Genomic DNA, 16077 nt, shown 5'->3' with positions numbered 1-16077 from the left:
ATTCATCCATGAGTCACTTCCCAGAGGGACTCTCGCTCTTTTTGTCCCAGGACAAAATGTGGTGCCTGGTGCTACTTCTACCAATTCTGCTCACTTCTTACCAGGATACTTAAAAGGCTAATATTTAATCATTTATTTATTTTTTATTGTAAAATGTTTTCTAAAAACATTACTTGTTCTTTGAGATGATTGCCCTAATAAGTAACCACCTGATTCCGGCTGTCTATCAGTTTCATAACCATATCCATCAAAATACACAGAAAGACAGTTTTACATTTCGAGATTCAAGACTGTCTTGTTTTCCAGACCAGCAAATCAAAGAAAAAAGTCAGAGAATCAACCTGAGTTCTGTCTGCACTGACGTTTGCCATTTTACGAACTTTGTTGACCTTTCATGCAAAGTATTTCCCACAAATCTTCGCCTGGTGAAGAACAATGACTACATCCCCAGAGTTTCTCCTTCTCAGCTTCTGACTCCTTCAGCGTAGTCATGGTAACTTGGTGTCCTCTTTTTCTTAGTCACTCAAAAGTTTGTGAGGATGGCCTGATCTGGGTAAATGTTTCTTAGTGATGGATTCAACTGAACTCCAGGGGATGTTCAAGGCTTTAAATAGTTCTTTTTTTATTTCATCTAAAGGTAATGGTAGCCAGGGATACTGGTGAACCAGTGAATGAACCTTTCAGAACCAGGTGTCTTGAGAAACACTGAATGCACTCAGGTAATTTCCGGTAACTCATCTAGAAAGATGGCACCTATTGGCTGGACCTCTGTTGAATTAGGTCAGTTTATGCAAACACTTATTAAATAGAACGCAAATTAAGATAATTTTTCATGACCACTGCTTTTGATTCTCCTCTCCAGTCATTTGCTGTTTTTTTTTTCAACTTTTAACTTGATGTTCTGACCATCTTTGAGAGATCAAGCCCAGAACTGTAAAGCAGCATTTTAATAAAATGCTTTCAGGACCAGGTTGAGACTTCAGTATGGAGACTGAGTGTTGAACAGCTACGCTGCTCTGGTTTATCTGTTAGCCTTCAACCTTGTTCTCATCAGGAACATTTAAAGCCATGTTTTACTGTGATAGCTCACCCACTGATGCCTCCAATCCCGTTATAAATAATTAATGAGCACGAAGCAGCAGTGGAGCTAGAAAGACATCATTTGCATCCCCATTAAGTGCCTAAAGACTTCAGCAAACATGCTGTGATAAAAGCATGGTATTTATTAGCTAGAAAAACATGGAACAATTTCAATAATCATAAACAACCCCGAAATGTACCAGCCAGTCTTGGTTTTTGTACTAACCAGTCACATCCAAATTTCCAACAGAAATGTCAGCAATATCCTCTGCTAATGCTCTTATTATTAAACTAGAGTTGTATACGGAGGAAGAGGGGAGAGAGGATAGGGTTATAGCTGAGAAAGAGCTCAAAGCTTGGAGGAAGGACGATGAAAAAGCGTAGATCACAGCGGCCGTCACAATGAGAGATTATCCATGAGGATGTTTCTAACACTTCTTGATATTTAAGAATATATTCAGTGGGAATAGTGGTGAACTGACGGTGACCCTTTCCCCCTGAATGCCCACAGTCCGCCGATTCACGGCTGGACACATAAACTCGGCTTAAGCCACTGTTATTTCAGTTTGGTCATTCAGAAAGGTCAAGAAGACGCATGGAGCAGAAATATTGAATCAACCAATCCCATGGCAGCAACCGAATTCAATTAGACATCTAGACGTGGTGAAGACAACATACTAATGTTCGAAGTGAGCTCTCGAAAGACACAGAAAGGGAATTTGGGTTACTTTAAACTGGGCATGTCTGGTTTGCAGAGTTGGGGACTCGAGACTTGAAGACTTGGAATCGTGGAGACTTGGAATCAAAGACGAGATCTGAGATCAAAGACTTGACTTTAGATGAAAAACTTGATCTCAGACCCCATAACGTCACAATATGTAAAGATTTAATAAAATCTGTCTTCAACATGCAAAAAAACCTTATTAACACCACATTATGCAGAATTTAATAAAACCCTTGAACATATTTTGTAATACTGCATTATATAATATTATTACACTTTGTGCAGGTTGTGCAGAGGTAGAATAGCATGTTGTAAGATTTCTCTTTTGTTGTTGGTAAAAAAAAAATAATAATTACCCACCAGACACTTCTTCTGTTAGAAACAGATTTGTGTGTTTGTTTTGCTGGTATTTACCCAGAATTCCCTGCGCTACAGTCCACTTCTTGTTTTTGGAGCGGTCTCTGGTCCGCTTGGCGTTTACATATACCAGAATCAACTTCAACCGGCCCAAAACCAGGGCCTTTCTGCGGACCAGCATTCATTTTTTAGGTCTGCATCAGAATTAATTATTCCTCGAAGAAAGCGGATTTTCTGAACGGATTTTTTGAGTTCAATCAAAACGAAAAAAACAGTGGTAGTCTGAGTGAACCCTATAGTTCAAAACTGATTAAAATTCAAATGTTTAGAAGATGAAACCAAATGTTCCTACCTGGTTTGCAGAATGTATGGGTCAGTGTAAGAATGCAAATCAAGCACCCAGTTTTGTTTCTTTGAAAACCCTTTTTTTTTAAACAAGATTCCTGGTATTCATGTAGTTTGAACCATATTAAGAAAGACTCCATGGATGTAGATCTGCTTTTACAATACAACCTCTGTGTTCCTTATTTACTGCTACAGTCCTGTGTCTATTAGAGGAAAGCAACTGCAGCCAAATCTAATTCGCTATAAGCTGCTTACAAGCACACCGAGACAAATTCAGGCTTAATTGCTTTGGGAGTTTTTATCTGTTGTTTTCCATTTTTGAATGCTCCAAATGTCAGCTGAGCTCTTTAAAAGACTCAACCTGTGTAGGTCACTGCTAGAAGTGTTCTCTAGACTCTCAAAGCTCATGCACGAGTTGAGTTTTGAGGGAGTAAATAAAGACTTTGTGTCAGATTTTTTACGTTTTCACACACTAAAGAATGATAATATAAAACTATTTCAAAAAGAAATCAGTACGACACCAAAAATGTTAGGAAAACATGCAACGATTGTCCAATAATTGAACATTTTGGACAATCAAAATCATTTTGGACAACATGTTGTTTGGAAAGTGGCAGGAGAAAAATCAGCTGCAGGTTGGAATCTGAAAAGAGTCCACCATGATTGATGTCTTTCTTCCAGCTTGTGCATATCAAGGAAGCAAAATAGTGACGTTTGTCGAGCTTCAGTGACATTGAGGTCAGAAAAATGTGAGCTGGCAATCGGCCATCGGATATGCAAGTGGCCTGGGACACATTCGAAAAAACTCAGACCTGTATTGTTCAGACTGCCATGAAAAGATCAGATACAGGTCGCATTAATCCATCCATCCATTTTCTGTTCACCCTTGTCCCTAATGGGGTCAGGAGGGTTGTTGGTGTCTATCTCCAGCTATGTTCCGGGTGAGAGGCAGGGTTCACCCTGGACAGGTCGCCAATCTGTCGCAGGGCAACACAGAGACATACAGGACACACAACCATTCACACACACACTCACACCTAGGGAGAATTTAGAGAGACCAATTAACCAGATAGTCACGTTTTTGGACTGTGGGAGGAAGCCGGAGAACCTGGAGAGAACCCACCATGCACAGGGAGAACATGCAAACTCCATGTTGGGGATGGAGTTTGCATGTTCCCGGGCCGGGAATCAAACCCAGGACCTTCTTGCTGCAAGGCAACAGTGCTACCAACTGCGCCACTGAGCAGCCCCCGCATTAATCCAAAAAAATATAAATAAAAAATCTGAATTGGGTCACATCAGGCTGCAGGTATTTTCTGATGTATTCAGAGAATACATCAACAACAACAAACACGCTAGTGAAAGCAATTAACACCTGTCACCAGACGTTAGGTTTGTTTCCTCCAAATAAAACCAGAAGCTTAAACAGTCTCTGGAGAGCTACACTGCTGCTCCTACTTGTTAAACCAGAACAGTTTAATAAGAACAGCACCTTCTTGTTGATACCGTACTTGTAATTGTGTAATTTGTCAGCAATGCCGCGCTCACAGTGGATTATCCTGCCAACATCATGAACTTTTGCCTCAGATCAAAATAGTACTGTCTATTCGCGGTTTTATACCCAACTAATGAAGATTTCACAAACTCATGAGACCTTTTAAACTACTCTGCCTTCAAAACAGTGGCAGTTCTTCAGTGAATGGCATGCTGGGTAATTCTCTATCCCAGCCCCTCCGTTCCCCAAACACAAACAGAACTGATTTATCCTCTTGATGGGGCCCATTCAAAACAGAACAGAGTAGACGTTTAATTTGTGACTTTTCAGGGCTATTAGAGAAATAATGTTTTGATTTGAAAACATTAGGAGAATATTCAGGTATTCAGGCAAATTATTACAATAAGCTTGTGGAAAGAAACCCATCTAAAGTCTGAGTAACAGAGCTCCCAGCTAAGACCAAGGAGATTTAGGAAAACTTGTGATTTTGAAGCAGTTCATAAATAAATGTCTGATATGTGTAAGCCTGTCATAATAATCAACTATTAAATAATCCCAATTAAAATGAGCTGGATAAGTTCCAGTCTGATGATTAATATTTTGTTTACAGAGACATCACAGTCCATTATACTTATGGTTTTGGTTGTAAATGTTTTATTTTGGGTATTTAAAATATCTCCTAGTTCCAATATGAAGAGTTCTTTATAAAATGAAAGTTTAATGGTGTTTGAGAGGGCTAACTTGCATCATAATTACATTATCATTAGATCAGTTTAGAATGGCCTTAAAACACCAATACTATCAATTATTGTCATAATTTGCAGGACAATTTATTGTCCAGAAAACAATTAATTGGTATGATAAATATCAGGACAGGCCTTTTCACATGTATATGGTCTCTTTAGTCATTATGAATAGGGTTGTATTTTGTGTTGTTTGTTTTATGACATCTTTCCATTTTCTGCTGTTCTATATTTTGTTGTTGAAAATCAGAATTTGCTCTCCATCAACCCACCTGTTTAGCAAATGGAAATCTGAAATGTTTGCAAATTTTAGATTTAGAGAAAGAAATAATCCAATGTACTGAGATTTAACTGGGACAAAAATAAATCGATATCAATGTGTACCAAATTGGGTTTTTTTTCTTCATAATTCAATACTACTTTTGGAAGTGCTTTAGTTTAAAAAAAAATAAAAAATGAAGTGACAGAGAGAAGAAGTCTGACATGCAGCAGACAGAGGCTGCTCTCTCAGCTTGCAGCAGGGTGAATAAAGAAAGAATTAGGCATAACTAATTATCACAGTTTATCACAGTGAAAACATCACATGGCGTTGAATGCTAATAAATGTCAAATAATGACTTTTAGAAATTTTCTGGTCTTTCTTTCTCGTTTTGTAAGCGGACTTTGTTACGCTGTCCTGAGATGACCTGTATTCTTTTGGGATTTGTTCCTACTAAAATAAAACTGAATTGAATTAATGTGAATTAGATTTTAGTAATAACATTGATTTAGCCTGAAAGGTGACTCTAGTTCATGTTGTAGGCAGGATAAAAAGTGATATTTTCCAGGAGAAAGTATTTATAACCCTTTAACAGATTGTCTTCACAGTGGTGAAGAAGGGGGTAAATGTCACTTGCTTTCTATTTTTTTTTTCTCACAAAAGTGTTTGTACTGCTGAAAGAAAAAAAAAAGTTTCTTTGATGCGTGTAGCTGGAATGTGACCCAATGTGCAAAGTCAGTTACTATTGTTTTAATGCAAAACACACAGAAATAAAACAACTAAATGAAGAAAATATGGCCATTTGTCAAAAATAAATAAATAAATAAATGAATAAATCAATCAAAATGTAAAAACTACAAAAATGCCATTTAAAGATTGAGGGTTCTCTTCATGACTTTAACTTTTGGAATAAACATGAAAATTTGCACTTTGGCAGAAATTTAAGGTTTAAATTTTTTGTTCCAGCAACTTGTTCCTCTTTTTCCCCGGGCATGCCAAATATCTCTCTACAGAAATGTAAGAAACAGGAAGAAAATGTTAAGGTGTAGAAACTGCCCAGTTCCACACAAACACACACGCACGCCCACACCCACACACACATATATATATGTACACAATATTTTTTGAATCACCATTAAACAATAAGTATTTTGCTGCTCTCTTTTGAATAGTGGATGCACTATTTTAGAGGAGGAAAACTCTCAAAACGAAAGAAAAGATGGCAACTTTTTATTGCCCCATAGATTTTTCCAGAAATTCCATCATCTTAGTTTCTGTCATGACTGAAACAAACGTTCTGTAGCTGCAGGACAGAAAAGTGAAAGTAAAGCTGAGGCGCTGACGCCCACTTTCACTTATGAGACAGCAGATGGCATCAGAGTATGAAACACAACATAATAGATGCTTTGTCTTGTACTCCAGGATACGCAAATCCCCAAATGAACTACAATCAGACAGGTAAACTTGCCTCTAATGCCTAAACTGTTACGTTCTAAAATGAAACTAGAGAGGAACCTTGTTATAATTAATGCCAGTTTGCTTCACTCAATCTTCTTTTTTTATATATATATTTGAAGCTAACATAAAATAATCAAAGAATGAAAAGAAAAAAAAAATCTGACATCAAACAACACCATGATCTGAGAAGACTGAATAAAAAAAAAAAATCATAAGACACGTTTTATGAGCTGGGATTTGTTTTTGAATTCAGTCTCAAGTATGAAAACATTCCACACCAAGCTGGCTTCACAGTCTATTAAAAGCAAAGTACATCTGCACTACAGCAAGGTGAACAGATGAGCACACCCACACACACGTACACATACACACCTTGTATCGACATGCCGTGGATGAGATCCAAGTCTATTAGGCCAAGTGTGGAGCAATCAAAGATAAGTGATTCTCCTTCATCCAACTCTTCTTACCTTCGTCTTTTACTGTCGTCCAACTCATCATCTATTCGCTATGTTGTGTGTAACTTTCGATCCAGTCTTTCATCTTTCCATCATTCTGCCGAGCTTCATTTGACGCCAACAGCACTTAAAGTGCAACAGTTTCTCTGGTCTTATGAAATATGATCAAAAGATGGAGGAAAACAAACTTCCCTTTGATCGAGCTAAGATACAAAAGTTGTGAAAGAAGCTGTTCTGCAGTTCCAGAAATGATCCGATAATGCTCCGACGTTCAAACCACAGCATTGGTGGCTTATAATGCTAAAGGCCAAGTGGCACCAGAGGATAACAAGGCCTGTCAATCATATAGAGTGCAGCTCCGCATTAACTGGCTAGTGATGTCCGTAGTTTAAGACTTGACACTCCCGGGGCGTAGATGTCAAGACTTACAAGGCCAGGACAGGGTAAAACGATTACCAATTCCTGAGCCAAAACCTTTTTAGCTGGAGGGACCTGATGACTGTTTGAGGACGACCGCTAGGTGCTTCACGTAGCCAAGGTGGCTGAAAGTACTTGATAGGTTTCATTGAGATGAAACTCATTCACTGGAGTGCTCGCAACGCCAAGGTTTCAAAATAAACCTACTTGAGAAAAAATGAGCATAATCATGCTGAATTTTCTGAATTAGTGCAATGACAGATGGTTCTGCCTGCTGTCTTTATTCTACATAAACTATTACAGTATGTGAGTTTATGTGAGGTTATGAGCTGGAAGCTCCTTAGCGGTGGTTGAGGTCACTAAGGTGAATGCCTGCCCCAGACTTAGGGTTTTTTTCAGCCTCTAACAGGATTGTCCTATATTTATCTCCATCCATCTCCTCATCAGTCCTGATGCTTCCTCCGTCTGTAAGAGACTCACCTACGTCAGGCTGTTGATGTTACCTTTTTAAATTTTGTAGGGTCATTGAGCACATAGTGCATATGATCTGACAGATGAAACGGCACTAGCTAGATGCTAAATGTCACAGAGACACTAGAAAGTTCTGGGAATGTGTCTTGAAAATAAAATCTCAGATTTTTTCAAATCAAATCAGATTTTTATTGAGTTTTTTTCCTCCCTTTCTATTCTTTAAAAGGGACAAATCACGCAAAAAACTTTATTCAGCCCTTAAATACATTTTGCTGTTTAGTTGGATTCACCAGTGGAGAAAAGTTGAATTCAGGGTCTCTTGGTGCGGCATAGATATTTTATATTCTGTTTGGGTCATATTTTTCAAACAGTTCAGTTTTAGGTTACAGAAACTGCTAATTTTGTGGACTTCCAGGAAGCAGGTTTTGCAAATCCGCCATTTTTATTCCTGATAAAGATTTTGTAGTCCAACTTCAACGATGCCAAAGCTACAAGTGATGGAAGTCAAAATGTTCTGTAGTTGGGTGTATTAACCCACACAAATTATTACGCTTTCCAAGAAATTAAACAGTCATAAACAGTTACTTTTATTAATCACTAAAGTCGATTGATAAGAAGAAAAAAAGGCAGGTAAGCAGGGATTCATCATACTGTTTACAAATATATTCTATTCTAATATTGTGCTATCCTAGTACAGATCCACTAAATAAGAAAATACATACTTTGCTTGTGTGAACATCTTTGACAAGAACAGGAGAATAAAACATCAGGACCTGTGGCAGCCAGTCCAGGTCATTATTTAACTCTCTGAAAAGGACGGACGTCACCTAATCGCTCCAGACACCAAGGAAGGAGTCTTTTGCTTTTCTTCAATGAATAGACAACGTCTGACTTTTTTTTATTCCTTTTTAACACAACAGTCATGAGTGTTCTCAAGAATGTGCCAAAATACAGATCCAACGCTGATCATTTATCAGGGGAAGTCCTGCAAAAATTTCTGTATTTTTAGCACTGTGAGCATGGGGGGCCGAGCATCGGGGGTCGAACGAAGCCAAAACAAGAGTCTGTGCAGTATTACAATGAGGCAAACTATGACGAGGGCATTTGTGGCGAAGAAATATTCAGTAAATTATGGTATATAATATTGGCCCTTTGCTTTGTTGTATGACATATTGGACCTTGTAGGAATAAATGCCCACGTTGTTCCAAAACATCCTGAAACACAAGTTTCAAGAGAGGAGCTTTGCTGTAGCGGCAGACCGAACACAGAATGAGGCCATTCTGATGGCCATCAGTAATCAAAGACATGACCTTAAAAGTGGAAATGAGATAAAATACAATACAAAACCATATGATTATAAGAGGAAAGCTTTTCTGCAGCAGAATAATGTGACATAACTGGTATTTTCATATCTTTAGTTTGTTCAAAGGCAAAACGTTTAGGTGTTCCGTTTGGGTTTAATACCATTTGGTAAAAGAACTATTACAAGGGCAATATTGTATATTTTCCAGCCACATAGAGCCATTTTATAGTGCAACCAAGTAACCATGTTACCTTTAGTTGTTATAAAAAAAAGTTATATGAAACATGACTTAATAGAAAATAAATTTTGTAATTTAACGCACTGATGATGGCTGTTTGTTTCTTTAAAACCTCTTGTTCTTTCACTTTCACTAGATGTTTGCTAATTGCCGCTGGCTAGTCTGAAGGAACTGAGTGGATGAGTCATGGAGGACAGCTGCTCTGTGAGGTACTAGCTCTGAAGTTTGGAAACTGCAGCTCAGAGGAGGAGCTTCATCCAAGAAGGTCGAACCAGGTGTTTTGCATTGCTGACTGGTTGCCATTGGAGATTAAAGGAGTTCTCAAACATACATGACAAAATCTAAGTAACACTCCAGGTATGTTTTTGATGAGGGAATACTATTTTAACATGATGTATAGCATAATACCATCCTTTTAAGACATATGTGTACAGGACTGTGCAGTTTAGAGACATAACTTTACAATTATACAGACACTTCCTCTTTGATGCTGCTTGTGTGAAACTATGGTTTGAAAGTAAAGATTCAATTTTATCCATTCGTTTCTCCATTTAGATGACTTTTAGCATTTAGCTATGAAATAACTACAGTTATGTGACAAGGGATTGAACTGGATTAGCTGGATTGTATCTAAAGGGATCTGAATTGAACTTTGGTCTTCTCTGTCCAGTGTCCTGAGATGGCCTCTGTTGTGAACTAGAGCTAAAAATAATGGAGTGAACTGGACTGAACTCTGAAGAGAATCGAGCTGAACTTTGTCCTCAGTTTGTTAAACCAACGTATTTAAGCATTTGGGTCACAGAGAGGGACCAATTAAAGAGGAGCCAAAACATTCAGCAGGTTGGCCCAGGGATTCACAGTGCTTTGCAAAAGCTTTACAGTTTCTTCTGTTGCAACACAAAACTTGATTTTATTGTATGTGTATGAACAAAAATGATACACGCTCTGCTATGTTTGTCTCTTTACAAATAAAAACAAAAAAGTTGTCAGAGACATGTATTTGACATTTGTCTTCTGTGATGCCCTTTTGCGGATATTACAACTTATATTCAGAAAATGTTTTTTCTTGTTCTCCTTTGCAAGATTCAAAATAACAAGCTAAAAGAGTACATATATAAAAATATATAAGTTTTCCCACATATTCTGGATTTAAGTTAGATCTTGACTTTGAATAGGACATTTTGTTTGTTTTATCTACACCTAGGTCTGGCAAATGGCTCCTGCTCTTTCCGACACTCTGCCTTCAGGAAGTCGTCACATTAACCTTCCTCCATTAAGCGTTTTTGTTATTACTAGTGTTGGACTGAAAAGTAGTTTGTAAGATGAACTTGGTGGATGATGCAGTTCCACCAGGTGTTTGCTGACTGCTGCTGGCTAGTCTGAAGGAGCTGAGGGGGCGGAGGGCTGCTCTGTGAGGCTCTGAGGAGAAGCCGCGTGGAAAAGGCTCGGTGAGAGCAGCCGTTTTTCACAGCTGAATGGTTGCCATGGAGACGAAAGGATTTCTCAAACATGTATGAAAGAAGCAAAGCAACTCTGCAGGTATGTTTTTGATGAGGGAATATATTTATAATATTATGTAAATCTCAAAAAGTCGATTTTACATAATACTGCCTCTTAGGTTTGTGGTTGAAACATGAGAAAGTTAAATACTTTTGTCTAACAGTATATACAGCAGTCATTTAGACCACCTGGGTAATCTGGACATGATTGTAATTGAAAATATTTTCAACTTCTTTAACCTTCTAAATTAGTTTCCTAAGTTTTACTCACTTTTTTCCCCCCAATTCAACTGCATTAGATGTTTTGACTTCTAAATAACTGTTGGTAAAGACAGATATATAAATATATATATATTTAAAAAAATCAGACGCTTTGTTCCAAGTGAACGCTCTTCCATTGTGGAAACAAAGTTCTCCCTTTTCTTCTCTGCCCTGGTTATTTCCATCCCTCCATGTGCCTAAAGGCATGGTGTCCTCCTCTCCTCCCTCACTCCGCTTCCAGCCTTTTATTTACATGGTCTCTATTTTATTTTATTTTCTCTCTGTGTGTTCATTGTTCGCCTGCTCTCATTGACTACGTACGGCTGCCATTTCTTCGCCAGCGCCCATAATTAGCCAGCGAATGAAGCGTGTGGGTGCGTGGGCGCCTCTAGTATCGGAGTTCTGGATGTGAGAGTCAGAGTTAAGGTGTGTGTATGTTGCTGGGGTTGTGTGAGGTCTGTAAATGTTTCACCTCTCTTCATCTGAAGAAGGATGAAATGAAGAAAGAACAATTGCAGAGTTACTTAAAAATAAATGTCCCTTTTCTGAGCAACGCGCAAGGATTATAAAGTATTCAGGTTCCACGTGAAGCCGCAGCGCCATCAGATCAGTTCTTCATGAATGTCTGGAATTGGAACCAGACACTAACAAGGATTTAACTTTCCTTGTTAAATTCTTGACTTTGGAGTCAATGTAGACTCCAAAGTCTACTGTTGGAGACTACACTCTGTGTGTATGCAATGGTTTTGCAAAAGAGGAAGTGAAAGTTTAAAAGAATTCCATGTTTAAGGTAGAGACGCACTGATCTGATATTAATATCTGTATCAGTCCTGATATCGGAAAAAAATCTAGATTGCATATTGATGATAACGTGCCCGATCAATAAAGGCAGATCTATTCAGTCTAATTCTATGCTTTGTGCTCTGAGATATGTCATGTTTTGTCATTTATTTTACATTATATTTAGAATTCCTAATTACACTTCCTGAACCATTTGAAAGAAGGTTTGTTGGGGTTTATTTTTACATGTTTAACCAATGTAGTCAACCTATTGTTTTTATCAATTTCAGTTCCTTTGTTGATTATTTTACATTGGCTGTTCTACTCCTAATTCCACTGATTGAACAAATGAAAGTTGTTTTTATGTTTGACCAACCTTGTGAAGCTATTTGTGTATTTAAATGTGCTGCACTATGGTAAGTTATCACATACTGTACATTTGTAATTCAGTACATTTATGACTGTTTAAAAAAAGAAACGTTTTAAGTCAATGCAGCTGTTTCTGTATTGACTCAGTATCAGTTGATGCTAAACCTCAGATATCGGTATCAGAGGCGCACCGAGTCAAACAAACCAAACACTTTGAAATTGATAAACCTGTTCCCCTCCTCACCTGTGGAGGCGCTGCGCCAAGAACCACTGAAGAGAACAACACAAAAATATCTGAAGAAGACTGCAACTTCCTTCGTCACCAAACGTTAACAAAAATGAAGTGGTGTCAGATTCTAGAGGTTGTATTGATTTCTATTTTGTCTTTGGTAAAAGACCGCAAGCCGTTTCTCCTGCTAGTGCTAAACTCGCACATTTATTTTGATCATATTTACCCAGAAGGCCCTGCATTGTAGTTTACTGCCCTGCTTTTGAAATGGTAGCAGAGAATCAGCAGAAAAACAACAACAAGGAAAATGTACATCTTCCAGGTAAGTGGTTAACAATAATTGAAAGCATTGGAGTGTTCAAGAGCTGCTCTGTTAGAGTCCAGCCCTGAATTCAACAGAGAATCTGTGTTTAGATATAAAGTTGTGTTAATCTACTTATTCTAGTCTAAATAGAGCAGTAGGTAGTTTAGCTGTTGAAGAAAGAAAGAAAATGAAGCTGCAGAAATTAATCGGACTGAAACAAGCCGAACACTGTGCAGCTTTTTCACACGTGGCTCTGACCTTTTCTGCTCCTATCCATCACCTATTCCAGAAGATCTGGACTTGATTCATTTCATTTTGTTACAAGCAACAAAACGGAGCTGGACGATGTTAAACAAAAGCCAAAGGAGCAAGAAGTTGCACTGCTAAGCCAGCACAGAGTACAGTCAGAGATCTGGAGGCAGTCTTTCAAAACTTGTAGCAGTTTAAAGTAAATTATCAGGTTTACTCCAGGTTTGTATCTCTAATTAGAGTTATGAAGCCAGGTTGAAATGGATTTTTTAAGCCCAATCTAAAAACTCTACTAACAGGTTTGCTGTTTACAAGCACATTCCATTCAATCGTGATGTAAATCAAACTAAATATCGGTCTTCATGCAAAGCAAATTCTAACCCATGTCTTATCTTCATTCATGATTCCTTGCTGTTCAATAAAGCTGTATTTTTACAAATCAGTTGCATAACATTCTAGTAGAACATGAAGCTTGTGGTTGTTATGAGAGAAAATGTGGAATGCTTTATAAGGCATTCGACAATTTTAACATATTCTACTATAGTTTGGTCTTAAAACGTTTTAAATCAGCACCAGGTTGAAGTTGAGGCCAGAATTCTCCATTTACATTTGAAGCTTATTTAAAAACACCAATGTTTTATTTTTTATTTTTTTTTGCAAAATGTTGTGCACCTTTTTCTCAAAGAATATTGAAAACAATTTTTAGGTAAAAATACAAAAAATTTTTTTTTTTACTTTCAGCATTAAGTTATATACATATACATATAAAAACAACAACACTTTTTTTAATTTAAACTCAAGCACACATGAAACCCATTCCCTTCCCTGTAGAAGCACAGCATTTTTGAAGACAGAAGAAAACACATATAATATAAAAAATATAATAGAAGAACCTTGTTTGGACAAAATCAATAATTTTTTCTATGGTTCAAGACTTGCTAGGAGATAACTAACAGCTAATCGGTGTACAAAAGCTAAATAAAATCCACCACTGACCTCTGAAATCGGAGCGGTGCAGCTGTATCCGACTCCGACCAGCTTCTCCACGTGCTCCTCCTGTTCCCTCTCCATCCTCCCTCTACTCTCCCCCTTTAACGATCAGCTGCTGTGACGACTGCCAGGAATCTAAGTCTGTGATGGCTGACCTTCGTTTCGCCTCTTCCCTCCATTTACGTGGAAGTGTTGGAGCGACTGTGTTCTCCCCCCCGCCGCTGTGCCCTGTTGGGTTTTATTAATTGAGCGGAGGCCACGGCTCCATCTGTAGCCGCAGAACTGGCCCTGCTGATTCTAACACATAGGAACAATCAGAATGTGACGCCGCTGATCTAACGGGGCCCGAATGCAGGCTTTGTGGGGAACTAAAACAGTCACTCGTTGTGTCGTTCTTTCACTTAGATGAGCCATAGCTCTTTGTTTCAAGCTTTTCATGCCCAATTTATGGGTTTTATAAGGTGGAAGCGGTTTAACCACAGAGATAGAACCGATTAAATAAATGTTTTTAAAACCAGGTTGGATTCATTTTCAAGGCTCCATATTTATCAGCCCAAACAGTGTGCAGTTATGCAGTCAATGACAACAATTTCACATCCAGTCTGTGAAATTCATGTTTTACAAATTTTATGTTTCATGTCACAGTTTTATGTTTTCAAGCTTGATGTTGTTTTGTGACAATTATTAAACGGTCGGGTGAACACAGCGCTGATTGACCAGCTACTCTAAACACCGGCTCTACGCCCTTTTTTTGTCAACTGGACCAAATCAAACCCAATCGTTATTTAATCTTTATTATAAAAACTAAGCTAAAATAACCGAGTGAAATATCATCTTTCTGGTTGACTGCCAGTCAAATTTAAACTCCTTTGCTGGTCAAGCTAACGTGCAAAGCACAAATGAAAGATTTTCTGACAAGAAAGAGTCCAAATGAAACCCTAAAAACTCCCGACCGACTATTTTTTGTACTTGCACCAGCAACATTTACATAGATGTATATATTTATAGTAACATTTATAGTTTTTATGTGTATTTCTGTAGCCAAGCAACAACATTTCGTTGCCAACTTCACTGTTGTGTCTTTGTGCAACGACAATAAAGTGAGTCTGTCACTCCTGTTACTGAGCATCTGTTATGTGCTTTCGGCACATTGTATTTATTTCTATTTTCTTTCTTTTGGATCGTTTTGTATTTACTTTAGTTGTAGGGCGTTTTGTTGTTTAATGTACTTTGGAGTTTAGATAATCATTTATTCTAATTTGGTTTGTTAATTTGTGACGCTGTTGGACCGCCTATAAGTAGGCTGGGTTGCGCCAGGTAACGGCGACGCCCACTTCCAATCACCTCCTAGGATGCACGCGTTGTGACACCTCCAGCCTGCCTCACGGTAGTTTTGTTAGCTCTTTGTTTGGTTGATGTTTTTTTTCGTGTGATTTTTGACCTGGTGGGACCGGTTGTCCTGTTTTCGATTTTTCCTTTTCAGTAGTTGTTTTTTTTTTTGTAGTCCGGTACTAGCAGGGGCTTCGACGGCCCTGTATAGGGTTGGCCCCCTGCTGTATCGTTTTGTTCTTTTTGATCGGCTCATCAGGTCCAACTTTCTGTTTATACTTTGGGATTTTTGTTTTCTTTAATTTTTTTGGGACACGGGGAACACTGAGGATTAATTCTCTCTTCCTTCACAGAAAAAAGAAGATAAAGAAAAGGTCCAGAGAGTTGAGCAATAAAATACGTTTGAATCCTCATTTTCGTCTTCGTGTCCTTAAATATGTTGTGCCCTTTGTGGACGTAACAGCATCCTTAAGCCTGCAGTCCAGACTTCATCTTGTCTGCTCACCTTATATGACCTTCAGATCCCTTCTCACCCACCCAGCATTTCATTTTATCTCTGGAAGTCTTTCTGAAAATGCTTTATTACTGAAAACGAGTAATAAACCTTGAGGTGGCTCAACTTATATCCCACTGCTCAGCTCTTCTCAGCATTCCAAGGATGTGAGATTTATTTGGTTTTAGAAATTCTTCGTGACCTTATAACTCACGCGGAGGAGATAAA

The 16077-nt window shown here is 38.2% G+C and overlaps 1 protein-coding gene across 2 annotated transcripts in view; it reads right to left on the bottom strand.

Annotated features, from left to right (window-relative positions):
• The window catches only part of LOC122821350 (thyroid hormone receptor alpha), a 65543-nt gene that overhangs the window by 32588 nt on the left and 16878 nt on the right, over window positions 1-16077 (bottom strand). The gene's annotated exons all lie outside the window — the stretch shown is intronic.

This window comes from Gambusia affinis, linkage group LG19 (assembly GCF_019740435.1).
Source record: "Gambusia affinis linkage group LG19, SWU_Gaff_1.0, whole genome shotgun sequence".
NCBI lineage: Eukaryota > Metazoa > Chordata > Actinopteri > Cyprinodontiformes > Poeciliidae > Gambusia > Gambusia affinis.
Note: the sequence above shows the minus strand (reverse complement) of the source record. Positions and strands in the feature narration are given on the sequence as shown.